The sequence below is a fragment of the Vombatus ursinus genome, unplaced genomic scaffold (genome assembly GCF_900497805.2).
Source record: "Vombatus ursinus unplaced genomic scaffold, bare-nosed wombat genome assembly UNPS02014791.1, whole genome shotgun sequence".
Lineage (NCBI taxonomy): Eukaryota > Metazoa > Chordata > Mammalia > Diprotodontia > Vombatidae > Vombatus > Vombatus ursinus.
This window is the reverse complement of record NW_020954569.1, coordinates 33,066,105-33,080,466: the sequence shown is the minus strand read 5'-3', so window position 1 is coordinate 33,080,466 and position 14,362 is coordinate 33,066,105. Positions and strand designations below refer to the sequence as shown.

Here is a 14,362-nt window from a genome sequence, read left to right as displayed (position 1 = left end):
GTGATGGAGAATCAAAAGGGCTGAAGCTCCCCCCAAGGGAATTATCTCATTAATCCCTGGAAGCTTGCTGAAGAGGCAATATTCATACAGATCTTTGGTAGTTAATGATGTATATAGCCTGATAAATATCTGCTATGGATGGCTGATGGTGTAGGGGCTAGCACTGGGGAAATACCACCTTGACCCACTCAGCTGATCAGGGATTAGTTAGCAACTGAAAAAAAAAAATAGTTCTGAAGTATTGGAACATGGGTAGAGCCAGAGGAGGAATATCAGAAATGGAATAGTCACCCAGAAAAGGGATTTGCAAGGCAAAAGGCAGACTTTCTCCCTGCAATCTTACCTTTGTCTAGACCTGGTTTATATGATTGGAAGCAGAATATGGCAGCCTCCTGTTGATCCCAGGGCCCTAAGGACCTTGCTTCTGATTCAAGCAGGGTTGGGGCTCATCTGCAGAATCACAGGATTTAAAGCTAGAAGAGATGGCTCCCTATTTTACAGATGGCAAAACTGAGGCCTAAAGAGGTAGAGTGACTTGTCTAAAATCACACAGGTATAGAGACCAGAGCTGAAATTACAAACCACACATACTGACTTCACATTCAGTGCTCTTTATACCACAGCAGGTTGCTTATCTCTGATCTCCTCTGGCTCCATCTAACACCTATGGCCTCAGTGCTTTGCATATCTAGCTATCTTCATGGTGTAGAACAAGCCATGGAGCAGCCTCTGCCCCAGAATTAATGGCCAATCTCCATTTTGCCTCAGTTCCCTCATTAGTAAAATGGGGATGATGATAATAGCACCTACTTCCCAGAGTTGTGAAGATGAAATGCAATACTAATTGGAAAGCGATCAACACAGTGCCTGGCACATAGTAAGTGCTATATAAATGTTAAGTATTATTATTATATCGCTACTGCTTACCTTCATGATTCTGACTTCCTTCATTTGTGACTCTGCTACTGAATTTCTGGACTTCAACACCACCCTTAATTGATATCTCACCCTGGAGCTTTTCTTAGCATCCAGGGCCTCCTCACCCTGGAACATCCTTCCCTCACACCAGCCCCATCTCCCATTAGTGACTTCCTCTCCAGAACTCGGTTTTGTAAGGCTCCTAAGCCTCCCGACCTTCATTTCCTACCTGGTTCTACTTTAGACTTTCCAACATCATGATGGGTATGAGTATCTTCCCATCTGCCCCCAATTAACCCCTTTTCTTGGGTGTTGTCTTCCCATATTAGAAATATGTCCTTGAGGACAGTGACTACCTTTCTTTTACTTGTATTTGTATCCCCAGTATTTGGCACAGTGCCTAACATAGAGTAAGAGCTTAATAAATACTTATTGCCTTACTTTGCTTCACCTATGCTACAGACCCTGAAAAGTTATACCTACAGTGCCTACCTAACCGCACCCAGTCCCCCGCTTAAGTGACCTCTCCTCAATTTGATCCCTTGCCTATTTGGAGGTCAAGTAACACATCTGTTCCCTCCTTCCATAACTAACTACCCTAGACTTCCTCCTTTACTTGCCTGGATCTGTAGTAGTTGTCAGAGACCTGGTGCTTTTAACTGGGTGGAACAGCTGGGCACCCATCCCTATTCCATCTTGATCAGACCTGTTCTGCTGCCTGGTGTGACATACCCTGGAATGACATGTGGTATCTGCATATTCTGGTATGACAGCAATAAGACAATGCTTTTCTTTTACCTGTGGGGCTTAGGACTCTAAATGTCACCCTCCCTACAGCTTTGCATCTGGCCTCTTTCCTAGTCTGCTTCAAGGATATAGTCTGCTCCTGATCTTGCCTAGGCCATTGAGGATAGTCGAGCCAACCCTGATTTCTCAGCATGAGAAAATGTATCCCAACAGGTTACTTCTTTTGAAAAAGTTAAAAGCATTTCAAAGAAGCCTTTTCCCATAGCATCAAAGCCATGGAGTTACAGGAAGTTTTTCTAGACCAAAAGAAATCTACTACAAAGAGAGAATATTTGTTGAAATGAGGATTCCTGCCATTTGCTTTGCCCAGAAAATTATTAGTTCACAAGCTGAATATTTCTCCCCAGGAATAAGCTTAAATTAGTGTGGGAAAATAAAATGACTGATTGTTTTTTCCTTTGCAGTAGTAGCCATCTTGCTAGGAAAGGATAGAGTTATTGGGATGCCAGAAGCATCTTGTTTGATTACGTGATTTTATTGTATTCAAAATAAATAAACTGCTTCATGGTTTCTGAGTGCTTTAGTAGCAGTAACTGACAATTCTCTACAATTGCATTACAAATGAGATGGTAACCATGATTGTTTCCATTTAGCAGACACAAATATAAGGGGGCTTGCTATTAACATAACTGGTCTTTAGGCAGTGGGCACCAGGGTATTCGGAGTTACACAAATATCTAGTATCAGTCCTAAGGCTGACTTCAGGGAACACCCTAGGTCATCTTTGACTCTTAGAATCACAGATCTAAAGCAAGAAGGGACCTCCGTGATCATGTAGTTCAATTTGCTCACAGATGAGGAAATTGAGAGACTTGCCCGAGAGCACAAATAGTACGCGGCAGACTCAGGATTTGAACCAAGGTTTCTGACTCTAAAACCTATTATCTTGTCATACCTTGTTCTTCTCCATGTCCTCTGCAATCCATTGACACTGGCCTCCTTACTGTCCCTCCCTCGAAACCACTAGAATTTTCACTGGGGGCCCCTCATGCTTAGAATGCTCTCCTTCCTCACTGTCACCTCCTCAATTCCCTGACTTCATGCAAGTTTCAGTTAAAGTGTCACCTTCTATGAGAAACCTTTCTTGATCCCTTTTATTACTAGTGTTTTCCCTCTAGGACTACCCTAATGTATCCTGTACATATTTTAATTACATGTAATCATTTACATATAGTCTGCTCTGTAAGACTGTGAGCTCCATGAGAGAAGTGAGTCCTTTTTGCCTTTCTTTGTATCCTTAGAGCTTGGCACGGTGCCTGGCATATCATATGCACTTAATGACGGACAGTTCTTTCCACAGTTCCATGCTTAATTCTTCACCAAGTCCTGTCATTTCTTCCATTCTGATCTCTTACAGATTTATTCCTTCCGCTCTGTGCCCACTGCCACTTTTCTTTTAATTCCTTCTCTCTCCCTGCTGCTAAGCAGCCCAACACTACTAGAAGGAATCCTGAAAACTTACACCCTGAATCTGCCACAAATTGATGTGGCTAACCTCAACCGCATTCTTACTGCTTCACTGCTATCTTTTATTCCTCCTATATAAACAATCACATTCCCCACAATGGCTGTTCCAAAGCTCTTTTTTCTTGCCATCTCTGCCCCCTCCCACATCACTTTCAGCAGAAGACTTCATCTACTTTATCAACTGAAACTATTCCACTTTTGCACCCCTCTAAACCTATATATCCTTACTCATCCCTTTCTCCTTTCTTCTTGTCTCAGGAGAGGAAGCCCTCCTTCTTGCCAAGGCTAAGCCTTTAAGATCAGTTTTGATGGCTCATAGTGAGTTCAAATAGCAATTGTTTCTGTTTTAGTCAGAAATCCTAAGGGTCTTCCCCTTCCAGATTGATTTTTTTTAAATAGATAAAAGAGGGCGTTTTTTTGGTCTCATTTCTTACCTGTCCTTAATTACTAAATAAGCATTGCTTCAGACAGACTGAGACATGAGAAAAACCTTTAGCTTAAAAAGGCCAAGGTCTCCCACTGCATCCAAGGCCATCTCCAGTCATCCAGATCTATATCTTACCACTAGCCCCAGATGGTTCTGGAGGAGAAAGTGAGGCTGGTGACTTTGCACAGCCCTGCCTCACTTAAATCCAATTCACTTGCAAATCAAGACTTCACCTTCCTGATGTCATTGGTCCTCTTTGAGAATGAAGGACAAACACCTATCCATAAATTGTCAAATTTGGAGAGCCTGGAAATTTCTGACCTACTCTACCATCTTCCCAGAATGCCTCTCCTTAATTATCAGCTATTTCTTATGCATCGTAAATCTCTTCCACTCTACTGAATAGTGTCATGGAAACAACAAACATAAATTTGGACAGATTTCAAGAGTTAGTGGAAGAGAGATTGGAAAACTAAAACACCCCCTAGCAACATTTATATCATCAGAAAGCTTTTGTTGAGGCAATGCACTATAGTGGAAAGAGCACTGACTTTAAAGTCAGAGGACCAAGGTTCAAATCACACTTCTGATGCTTGTTTTCTGTGTCACTTTGGACAAGTTACTTTACCTCCATTTGATGGTCTTTGAGGTCCTTTCTACAGTTCTAGATGAGATATTACATCCTATGAGACATTAATTGCACAACAGTGTTCCAGAAGCTAAACAAAAAGATTTAATACTTTTCGGAAATAATAGTCTCCCTCCTCTGCACACAGCTAAATATTTTTATAAAACCCAAACTATTCTCCCAACAGATGACCCCTTTATCCACTATAGATTCTTTTAATATCAACTAAATTTGTGAGTACAGATTCTCTTGCAAAATCTCAGTCTTTTTATAAAAACTGCTTGTCTTTGTCTCCTCCCCCAGCACTGATAGGAGAGTGGACTATAGGAAGTCTGGTCTGTCAAGTCTCCTCTTACTTCAGCTATACCTTTTGGACTGAGGGCTTCTACTGACAGTTTCAGAGTAATCAACTACAAATCAAGCACGAGGATTTTACAGAATAATAAGATGATGAAGAGATATAAGGAAGCTGGGATATGAGCTACAGAAAAATGACCACAGTGATTAGAGATAAAAGCCATATTTTGTCCTAAGCTATCTAACATTATGCCTAAATGACAGCCACTCCTGGGGAGCTGGAAGAAGTCTCCACATTTTCTTAACTCTTCATTTCCAATCACTTTAGTTAAATTTCTTGTTCTTGGTTCTCTTTTTTTCCCTTCCTCATTAGGACCCATAAAGAGCTGAAATATACTGTTGTAGCTGAGCAGATCCAATAACCATGAGCAAATTTTTGTTGCAAGTTGAAGGCTAAATATCAGGTATCCATAGTTTACACCAAAGTAATCCAACGAATCAGTGAGAAATGACAATAAGGTGGAAACAAAATAAGTAGCCATAGCATCTGCAAAATTTGGTTTTATTGAATTAGTTTCATGCTATGTAGAGATAAGATGGGGGAGGAGGGCAGACCATCATTTCTTGGTCTCCTCCCCCCATGGACAGAACTTTGATGATCTCCTCTTTCTTAGCCTGTACCTGAGGATGCTCTTCCTGATTCTTTCATGCTTCCTTAATCTTGGACCTGTGAGCCTTGACCTGATCAAACAGGAGATTCCTGTGGACTTTGTCTACTTTTGGTTTATGAGCGTGCTCCACAAGGATCTGTTTATTCTTGAACACATTTCCCTTCACCTTCAAGTATAGACTGTGATACATATTGTTTTTGGATTCCCAGGATCTATAGATTCTATAGCACAGAATCCTCACTCTCCTCATCCAAGTCACCTTCTCAGGCGTACAAGTTTTGGCCATACCTTTTCTCTCACCAGTACCCAGGTGCCTGCCATTCCAGGGAGCTAGAACATTGTCTGTGGGGGAGGGGTTCCAGCAACAGGCACAAGAGAAAGCAGTAACAGTTTTGTAGATGATCAACCAATCTTTAATTAGCTTCCAGATTCGCTGACAGCAATTGGCATCGGAGGTTTTATTGGTCTCATTGGGGAGAGGGAAATCTTCTTTCTATCCCTCAGGACTCTGGAGGCAAACTTCTTAAAGCCTGATAACACTTGTGGCTACAGCTGCAGCATAGAAAAGGACAGGAGAGAGCTACCTGCAGTGTTTTAGAGCCCATTACTCACAGAAGACCTGAGCCCAGAGGGACAACAGAGGCCAGCTGGTCTAATCCAGTTTAATTCTGAAACTTCTTCCACTAGTGACCCCTTCAGTGCTTCTTAAACTGTGTGTCATAATCCCATGGGGTCAAGACTCACAGTTTAAGAAGCATTGGTCTAATCCATACCTGGATAACAGTCTGTTCTACAAAATACCTGACAAGGGGCCACTTTACTTAAATTTACTTAACTACCTCTAGTGAGGTGGCACTCACTACCTTTTGAGATATCCCATTGTACCTTTGGATTGTTGTTGTTCATCCTTCATTCTCAAAGAGTACCAATGACATTACAAAGGTGAAACCCTGACTTGCCCATGAATTTGATTTGAGTAAGGCAGAGCTATACTAAGTTGTCAGCTTCACTCTTGTACTTTCAGATAGCTCTCATTGTAAGGAAGTTATTCCTTACACCAAGCCTAAATCTGCCCTTCAGAGACTTCTACTCATTGCTACTAACTCTGCCCTCTGGGGGGGTAGGAGAATGAGTGTAATCCTTCTTCTATATGACAGCCTTTCAAGTACCTGAAGGAAGCTCTTATGTCCAACTCTGACTACACAGTCTTCTTCAGACTAAACATCTCCAATTCCTTAAACTGATCCTCATATCATATGATAGGACCGGGTTCCTATTTCCACACAACAAGGATTAGTCTTCCCTAAAAGGCAGCAAAGCTGTCCCCAGAACTTGATTGACCCCTGACTCCTTCCATGCAGCTTTTTGGTCATACAAAAAGTCCCACCTACATGGTGTTGGGGCCCTTCCCACTTGGCAGATGTCTAAAGACCACAAAAGTCACCATATCCTGCCCCGCTGACCAGATTTCCATATGGAGATGAGGAGGACCACATCTATAGAAGTTAAATGCCACTGTATCCTTGTTATATGTCCTTGCTGTGTTAGGGCAAAATAAACCTCTCTTTAACTGTCCAATCACTTACAAGTTCCTCATTTGCTCCAAAATTGAATCTGAACATGGTACTGGCCTCAGGCTCACCCCTAAAATCTGGCATGATCGTGAGGTCATTCATGATCCTGGTTATCTTTGTCTGCATCTTCTCCACCATATCAATGTCTTCCCTGTAGGATGCCCAAAACTGAATATGGTACTCTGGATATGGACTGATCTGAGCAAAATACATTGGTACTATAACCTCACAAGTCCTAGTCACTGCTTTTTTTAATGCAGCCTAAGAATGCATTTGCTTTTTGGGTTGTAATATCAGTACTCTCTCATATTAAGCTTTTAGTCCACTAAAACATTCACCTCTTTTATCAGAAAAAAAAATTATTCCCAACTTCCCAACTTCAACTTTTGAAGTTGATTTGTTTAACCAAAATGTAAGACTTTCCATTTATTACTATTAGATCTCATCTTGAGGGGCAGTGCTGTCTAGTACAGCACTTCTTAAACTGTGGGGTCACAACCCACAGTTTAAGAAGTGCTAAAGGGGTTGAGAATAGAAAAAGTTTAGGAAGCCCTGGAGTGGAAAAAGAGCTGACCTTAGAGTCAGGAAGAACTAGCTCAAATCCCATCTCTGACATACTGGATATATGAACCTAAGCAAATCATTTAGCCTCTCAGCACCCTAAGCAAACTTCTAAGATTAAAATTTAATGAATATGGATGTAAAAATCCTAAATAAAATACTAGCTAAAAGATTACAATACATTACATTATACATTATGATTAAGTGGGATTTGTACCAAGAATTCAGGGATAGTTTAACATAAGGAAAACTATTAACATAATTGATTACATCAATAATAAAAGTTTTTAAAATCATATGATTATATCAATAGATATAGAAAAAGCTTTTGATAAAGTTCAACACTCATTTCTACTAAAAAATTGGAAAGTATGGGTATAAATTAATTTCTCATTAAATTGATAAAAAGCATTTATCTAAAACCATCAGCAAGCATTATTTGTAATGGGAATAAATGAGGGGACTTCCCATTAAGATCAAGTATGAAACAAGGATGCTCATTGTCACCAATATTATTCAATATTGTATTGGCAATCCCAGTAACAGTAATAAGAGAAGAAAAAGAAATTAAAGTAATCAGAATAGGGAATGAGCTGCTAAAACTATCACTTTTTGCAGATGATATGGTGATATTCTTGGAAAATCCCAAAGACACAACTAAAAAGTTAGTTGAAACAATGAATAACTTTAGCAAAGTAGCAGGATATAAAGTAAATCCACATAAATCATCAGCATTCCTACATACCACAAACAAAACTCTGCAAGAAGAGATAGTAAACTGATACCATTTTGAAGAGCAATCTGGAATTATGCCCCAAAAGTTATTAAACTACCTCTACCTTTTGACTTAGAATGCCACTACTCATTCTATTTTTGAAGATATTTAGGGGAAAAGGAAAAGAAATTCTAAAATGTTTATAGCAACTCTCTTTGTGTGGCAAAGAACTGGAAATGCAAGAATGTCCATCATTTGGGGAATGGCTAAACAAGTTGTGGTACACAATTGTGAAGGAATACTACTGTGCTATAAGAAATGATGAGCTCAATGATTTTAGAAAAACATGGAAAGACTTGCACAAAATAATGAAGAGCAAAATGAACAGAATCAAGAGAACATTGTCTATAGTAACAACAATATTGTTTTAAGAACAACGTTGAACGAATAAGTTATTTTGTCTATTATAGATACCCAAATTAACTATAAAGGACATATGAAGAAAGAAGCTATCTGCATCCAGAGAAAGAATTGATAAATAGAAGTATGTATAGAATAATTTTACATATATGTACCTATTTGTGTCTAATGGTAGCCATCTGTAGAGTGGGGGGGGACAAAAAAAGAAATTTACATGATAATTTTGTTGTGTATTTGAAAGGAATAGCAAGTTGTGCACAGCAGATTTGCAGTTTCATGTAAAATCATCTTTTTTATTGTACTCTGTTATGGTAATGCTTGTTTTATTCCATAAATTAAAAATAAAATTTTTAAAAATTGGAGAGACATATGAATCTGCACAGGTAGAAGGAATTCCTCACTGGAAGCTCCTTACAATAATGAAATCACAGGTCCAATTTTTAAAAGTAGATATTTTCTCTTATCCAATTCCAGTATATTAAGATATTTTTGAATCCTGACTGTTATCTAATGTGTTAATGATCTCTCTCAGCTTAGTATCATTTGCAAATCATATAACCATAATATCTTATACAAGATATTGAAAAAAAACCCTTTTTGCCACCTTCAATCTCTTTGTTAAAATTCTTACTTTTCTTCAAAGCTTCGTTCAGGTATCATCCCCTCCTCGAAGCCTTTTCTCACCTCCTTCAGTATCCTCTAGCAACAGAGGGCCCAGCACAGATCCCCTAGGGAAACTCATTAGATATCTTCTTCCATGATGAGATAAACCATTAATAACTGCTCATTATTAATGTATCACTATTTGACTAGTTTAGCCTATATTTCTCATCTTTTCCACAGAAACAATGTTAAACTTTTTAAAATGTGTCGTTAAATTCCAGTTAAAATATATCAACAGCATCCCCTTCATCTAGGAAACCTGTATCCTAACACAATTTTAGAACTGCTGCTCTTTGCTTGATACAGAAAGTTACATCATTATCTAGAGCTTACAGAATATAGCTGAGACACAAATTTTTAACTCAGATGATTAATTAGTTGGTGATAAAATAATTTTATTACCTCTATTCACTTAAGATAAGCATGTCAAATAACTATCTCCAGGGTTAATGATTCTGGTAGTCTACAAATTCCAGCTTTATCCCTAGGTTAACTGACTAGTTTATAATTTTACCTGATGCAGATCTTCCCCTTCTGCTATCTGTTCTTTGATGTATAAATATTTACCTTCCCTTATGCCCTCTGTAAAATTCCATTGTATTCTTCTTGCCTTGTAAAGCTATCCATAAGGTTGCTGAAAAGAGCTGCTTAGGACTTAATTTGGTTTCTGTATACTATAAGTCTATGCTTCAAGAATATAATAAGTCAAAAAAAGAATATAATAAGTCAGTTATAATAATTCCTCTGTGTTAATAAGTATGATTGGCAGCAATCCCTATCAACAAATCTTTGGACAATTTTCATGTCACTTGTCAATAAATGAGGGAGTCAAGTCAGTCTAGCATAGCCTGTTCTTAATGAATCCATGTTGCTTCTTTCTAATCACTATGTCCATTTCTAGATGTTTGCTAACAATTCATTTAATAGTACATTTTAGAATTTTGCTAGCTACAATCAAGTTTATTGTACTGTAGTATTTTGATTTTTTTATAATTCCTAAAAATTGAGACATTAAACAGACTATCTGAAAAATTCTGGATTATGACATAATATATAGCTTCTGCAAGACAGTCCCACACATATTTAACCGAGTGGAGATGATTCACAGTTGTTAAGACACATCTTTTCTTCTTTATCTTAATATACTTTCTCATGTTGCACTGTTGTAAACTTAGTGTTTGCCCCTAGCCAGTAATGGGAACTGTTATAATACACTCTACTGCCATCTTTCAAATCCTCAAAGATATTCCTCTATAATTGAAGATCTCAATAGGGTTGGAAGGAAGGAAAAACATCATACGATAAGCTGCAATTTGAATATATCCATACCTCAGTTATGGAAAGTCAGAGAAAGATAAGAGGGGCTCATGTTGAGTGGCATGTAGCTAATATAACAGTCTTGAATTTCTCCTGGAGGAAATATGGGTTGCAAAAGAGAATAATGAACTGCTAAAACCTTTTAAGGTTTGTGAGGTGGGGAGCAATGAAGGGGGAAGATAAAAAGCCTTAGTCGTAATTTCTGAAAGACAGAAAATAGTTAAGTTTCAGCACTCCATTCAATTCAACACAATGTATTAGGTACCTATTATTTGGGAGGCATTGAGCCTAAGAGCCTTGGGAATAGCAGTTGCCCCCCAAACCACCAGACCGGTTTCCAGTCCAGCCTCCACAGCCATCAACGAGGGGAGAAATCATTGTGGAGAAATGAACCACCTTCCTCATCACCACCAGCAACAAATGCTAATCAAATGCTAGTCGGATAAGGTCAGAGGCCCTGTCAGTAGCCACACTTCCCAGTCCACCATGCCCTGGGTTTATTTCATATGAATTTGTTTTAAACATTCATTGTAATTTCCTATTCATTTTGGAGACAGTAATATTGTCAGTAATTGGAAATTAAGGGGAAAAGAGGGAAAGATAGCTCAACTATTCAATTGTATATAAAGATTTGTAAGAGAGGTTTTCCTCACCTCAGTCTATCTCTTTTTTGATATATCCTCATTGCTGCCTGGAACAATCTTTCTATGCACTTTACTTTTCTTGTCTCTGTTCATGTAGCCTAGGTTCTTCCCACCTCCATCACTCCCAGTTCAGGTTCCTGAAGGCTACATTAAAGTTTGGTGCACAATTTGAGTCAGCATTTATTCATAATCACAGCCCATGAGTCCTTCATGCTATTCTTTTTCACTAACTCAATTGAGAAGTTCTGATTAAACAGAATGGCAGGGGAAATAACAAGGAAACTTCTTTCCTAACCCCAACACCCAACATGCACACGAGGAAACCTTGTCCCAAAGATCCCCTAATCATCAGATAGAACACATGTGACCCAGAAAACTGACGCTTGAGGGTTTTGCTTTAATGGGAACGCATCTCTGCCTCTGAAACTGGAATTTGTTACTTCCCTGAAGAGCTGCTGGTATCATTTTCTGGGCTGCTTCTTTGCTGACCTGCCATGTGATACTTCTCCATTGAATTATAAAACTGTTATGCTCTGCTTCTCTGCTTAATTGAGGCTGCTACATAGCCATTCCCAAGAAAGAGAATGTTTCCAGTTTTTTTGTGAGGTAGCCTCAGAGATATCATAACTCTTTTATGAGTCAAACCCAGAGTTATACCTGGCCAGCATAGCAAGAATTCCTTGGGTCAAATCTATCTTTTAACTACTTTGCTTCCCTCTCAATCGCAGCTCCCCCATACTTGTATGATATTTGAGGTGGCGTGAGTAAATTCCTTTCAGCTCCCCTTATGTCCTTGGTAGCTAATACAAAGCATGCAGTTGGCCCAGGGAACTTTGCTCAGCCAAACTGCTGGAGTGGGATGGAGTTGGCAATCTTTGTCCTGCGTTCCTACAGACACACCCAAAACACTGTTCTTCCTATATGCAATAACCTTCAGCAACTCTCCATTGCTTACTGAATAAAACATAAATAATTCATCCTGATGTACAGGACTTTCCACAATTTGCCTTCAAACTACCCATCCAGTCATTTCATACTACCCCCTTTCACAAGCTCCATATTAAAATACACCTAAAACCAACTTTGCCCTTTTTTCATACTGTGTTCTTATTGTACTTTCTTCTAACTCCATACCTTTGCTCAAGCCATCCCCCTTACCTGCGATGAAACCCTTTTTGCCACCTTCAATCTCTTTTTTAAAATTCTTACTTTTCTTCAAAGCTTCATTCAGGTATCATCCCCTCCTCGAAGCCTTTTCTCACCTCCTTCTGTATCCTCTAGCTAAAAGTAAAATTTCCCCCCTCAAAATCCTAACTACACTTGACTTTCTCTTTTGCACTTCTTGCTCTCCAGTAAATCATGGTTGTATGGACATATATTATTATTCTTTTCCAATTCAATAAACTTTAAGCTCCTTGACAATGAGACCTGAGTTATATCTCTTTCTATCTTGGTACCAAGCAGAATGAAAGAAATCTTTATTAGGTGTTTGTTATGTACAAAGTATTCTGATAAGTGTTTAAGGATACAAAGAGATAGTAAAGCAGATGGTACTTCTACATCCTGAGCAACATGGGATGTTTCCATCTTACTTAATGTTAAAAGCTTCCATATGTGTTGTCTCCACCATTACAATATGAGCTTCTCAAGAGTGGGGACTATCTCTTTGTCTTCTTCAATATCATTCCCACTGATAAAACTATACATCAGTGTCTGATGTTGAACCTTTGATAGGGCCAAGGACTTCAGTGGCAAGAACTTTCTTTTCTGGGTCTAGGAGACCTATCTCATTGAGGGAGGCCAAGTGACTTGTCACAAACAGGCAGTAAGTGGCAGAGCTCAAATATGTCTTCAAATATGACCCTCTTTCTTCTACACAATACTATTTCCTAGAATTTATTCATTCAAATCTTTCCTCTAGAACCCTCATTTCTTTTTAAATTCTTTTCTCCAGAGCTCTTATTTCATTTCTTCCAGGAATTCTAGTTGATTTTGTGTCCTAGCTATGCTTATATTTGAGGCTTTGCTTCAATGTTTGCTTTAAATGTTGTGGAGCTATTTTCTTCTTGATTGGGTCTTGATTGTTCTCAGTTCAGTTCAGTCGTTTTCAGTCCTGTCTGATTCTTTGTGACCCCATTTGGAGCTTGCCATTTCCTTCTCTAACTCATTTTACAAATGAGGAAACTGAGGCAGAGTTAAGTGACTTGCCCAGGGTCATACAGCTCTGAGGCCATATTTGAGCTCAGTAAGATGAGTCTTTCTAACTCCAGGTCAGTACTCTATCCACTGTGCCACCTACCTGCCTGTTAGTTGTCCTTATATCTATAATATTTCTTGATCATCAGTGTTGTCCTTTCTTTACTCATTTTCAAACCTTGATTCCCAAATAAGGGTTTTGTGTCAGTGTGAGACTATGTATGCATGTGGTAGAGCTTTGTTTGATCCTAATATGTATTTTCTGAGATCTTACTGCTGCTTCCTTCGGGCACTGAATGTTGTGCTCTTCAAGGTCTCAAGGGCAGCTTAAGCTAGTAAACTATGAACTTACAGATCCTGAAGTTTTCTATCTAGGTTGTGGTTTGATCACACCCCTCCTGGTCTGAGTTTTGCAGGATCCCGATCCTGGTTGAAAAGTCTACACAACACAGCTACAGGCTGGCCCTTAAACAGAGCTTTAGAAGATAGCTGACCCTTGCACCTGATTGGCACAAGAAGGTTGTACAGGATTCAGGGCAACAGAATACCAGGTTCACCCCTAGTCTAAATTCACCTCCCAATATACAAATCTTCAGACTTCAGCCCTAGTCCAAAGGCTAGAAAGCTCAATTCAGCTCCAGGGTCAGAACAATACAGCTCCAGGCTCATTTCTGGTCCATGATCCCTAACCCCAGTACACAATTTCAGGCTTCAGCTACAGCCTGTATGTTAGAAGGCTTCTGTGTCAGACCTTCCTGCCCAAATCTCCTTCCTGGTGCCCACAAGCTTCTGGTTGTCTCCTTGTATTATTTAACCTCGGCTGGGAAAAGGCCTCATTGTCATTTCCCCTCATATTTCCCAATTACCAGTTGGTCTGGTAGTTCCTCGATCTTTGCTTCCTCTTACTCCACTATCTTTGAAGGTTTTTTGCCCTCTGCCAACCCCCTGGCAATTCTCCCTAGGATTTCAATACCAGCATGGGCCATATAGATACAACATTGACATAAAAGAACAAAGGAAAGTCTTATGTGTTTGTGTATCAACAGTATCAGTCTGA

At 39.2% G+C, this 14,362-nt stretch overlaps 1 pseudogene; it reads right to left on the bottom strand.

Annotated features, from left to right (window-relative positions):
• Positions 1-5,120: 5,120 nt before the first annotated feature.
• On the bottom strand, positions 5,121-5,820 carry LOC114048140 (annotated as a pseudogene).
• Positions 5,821-14,362: the final 8,542 nt, after the last annotated feature.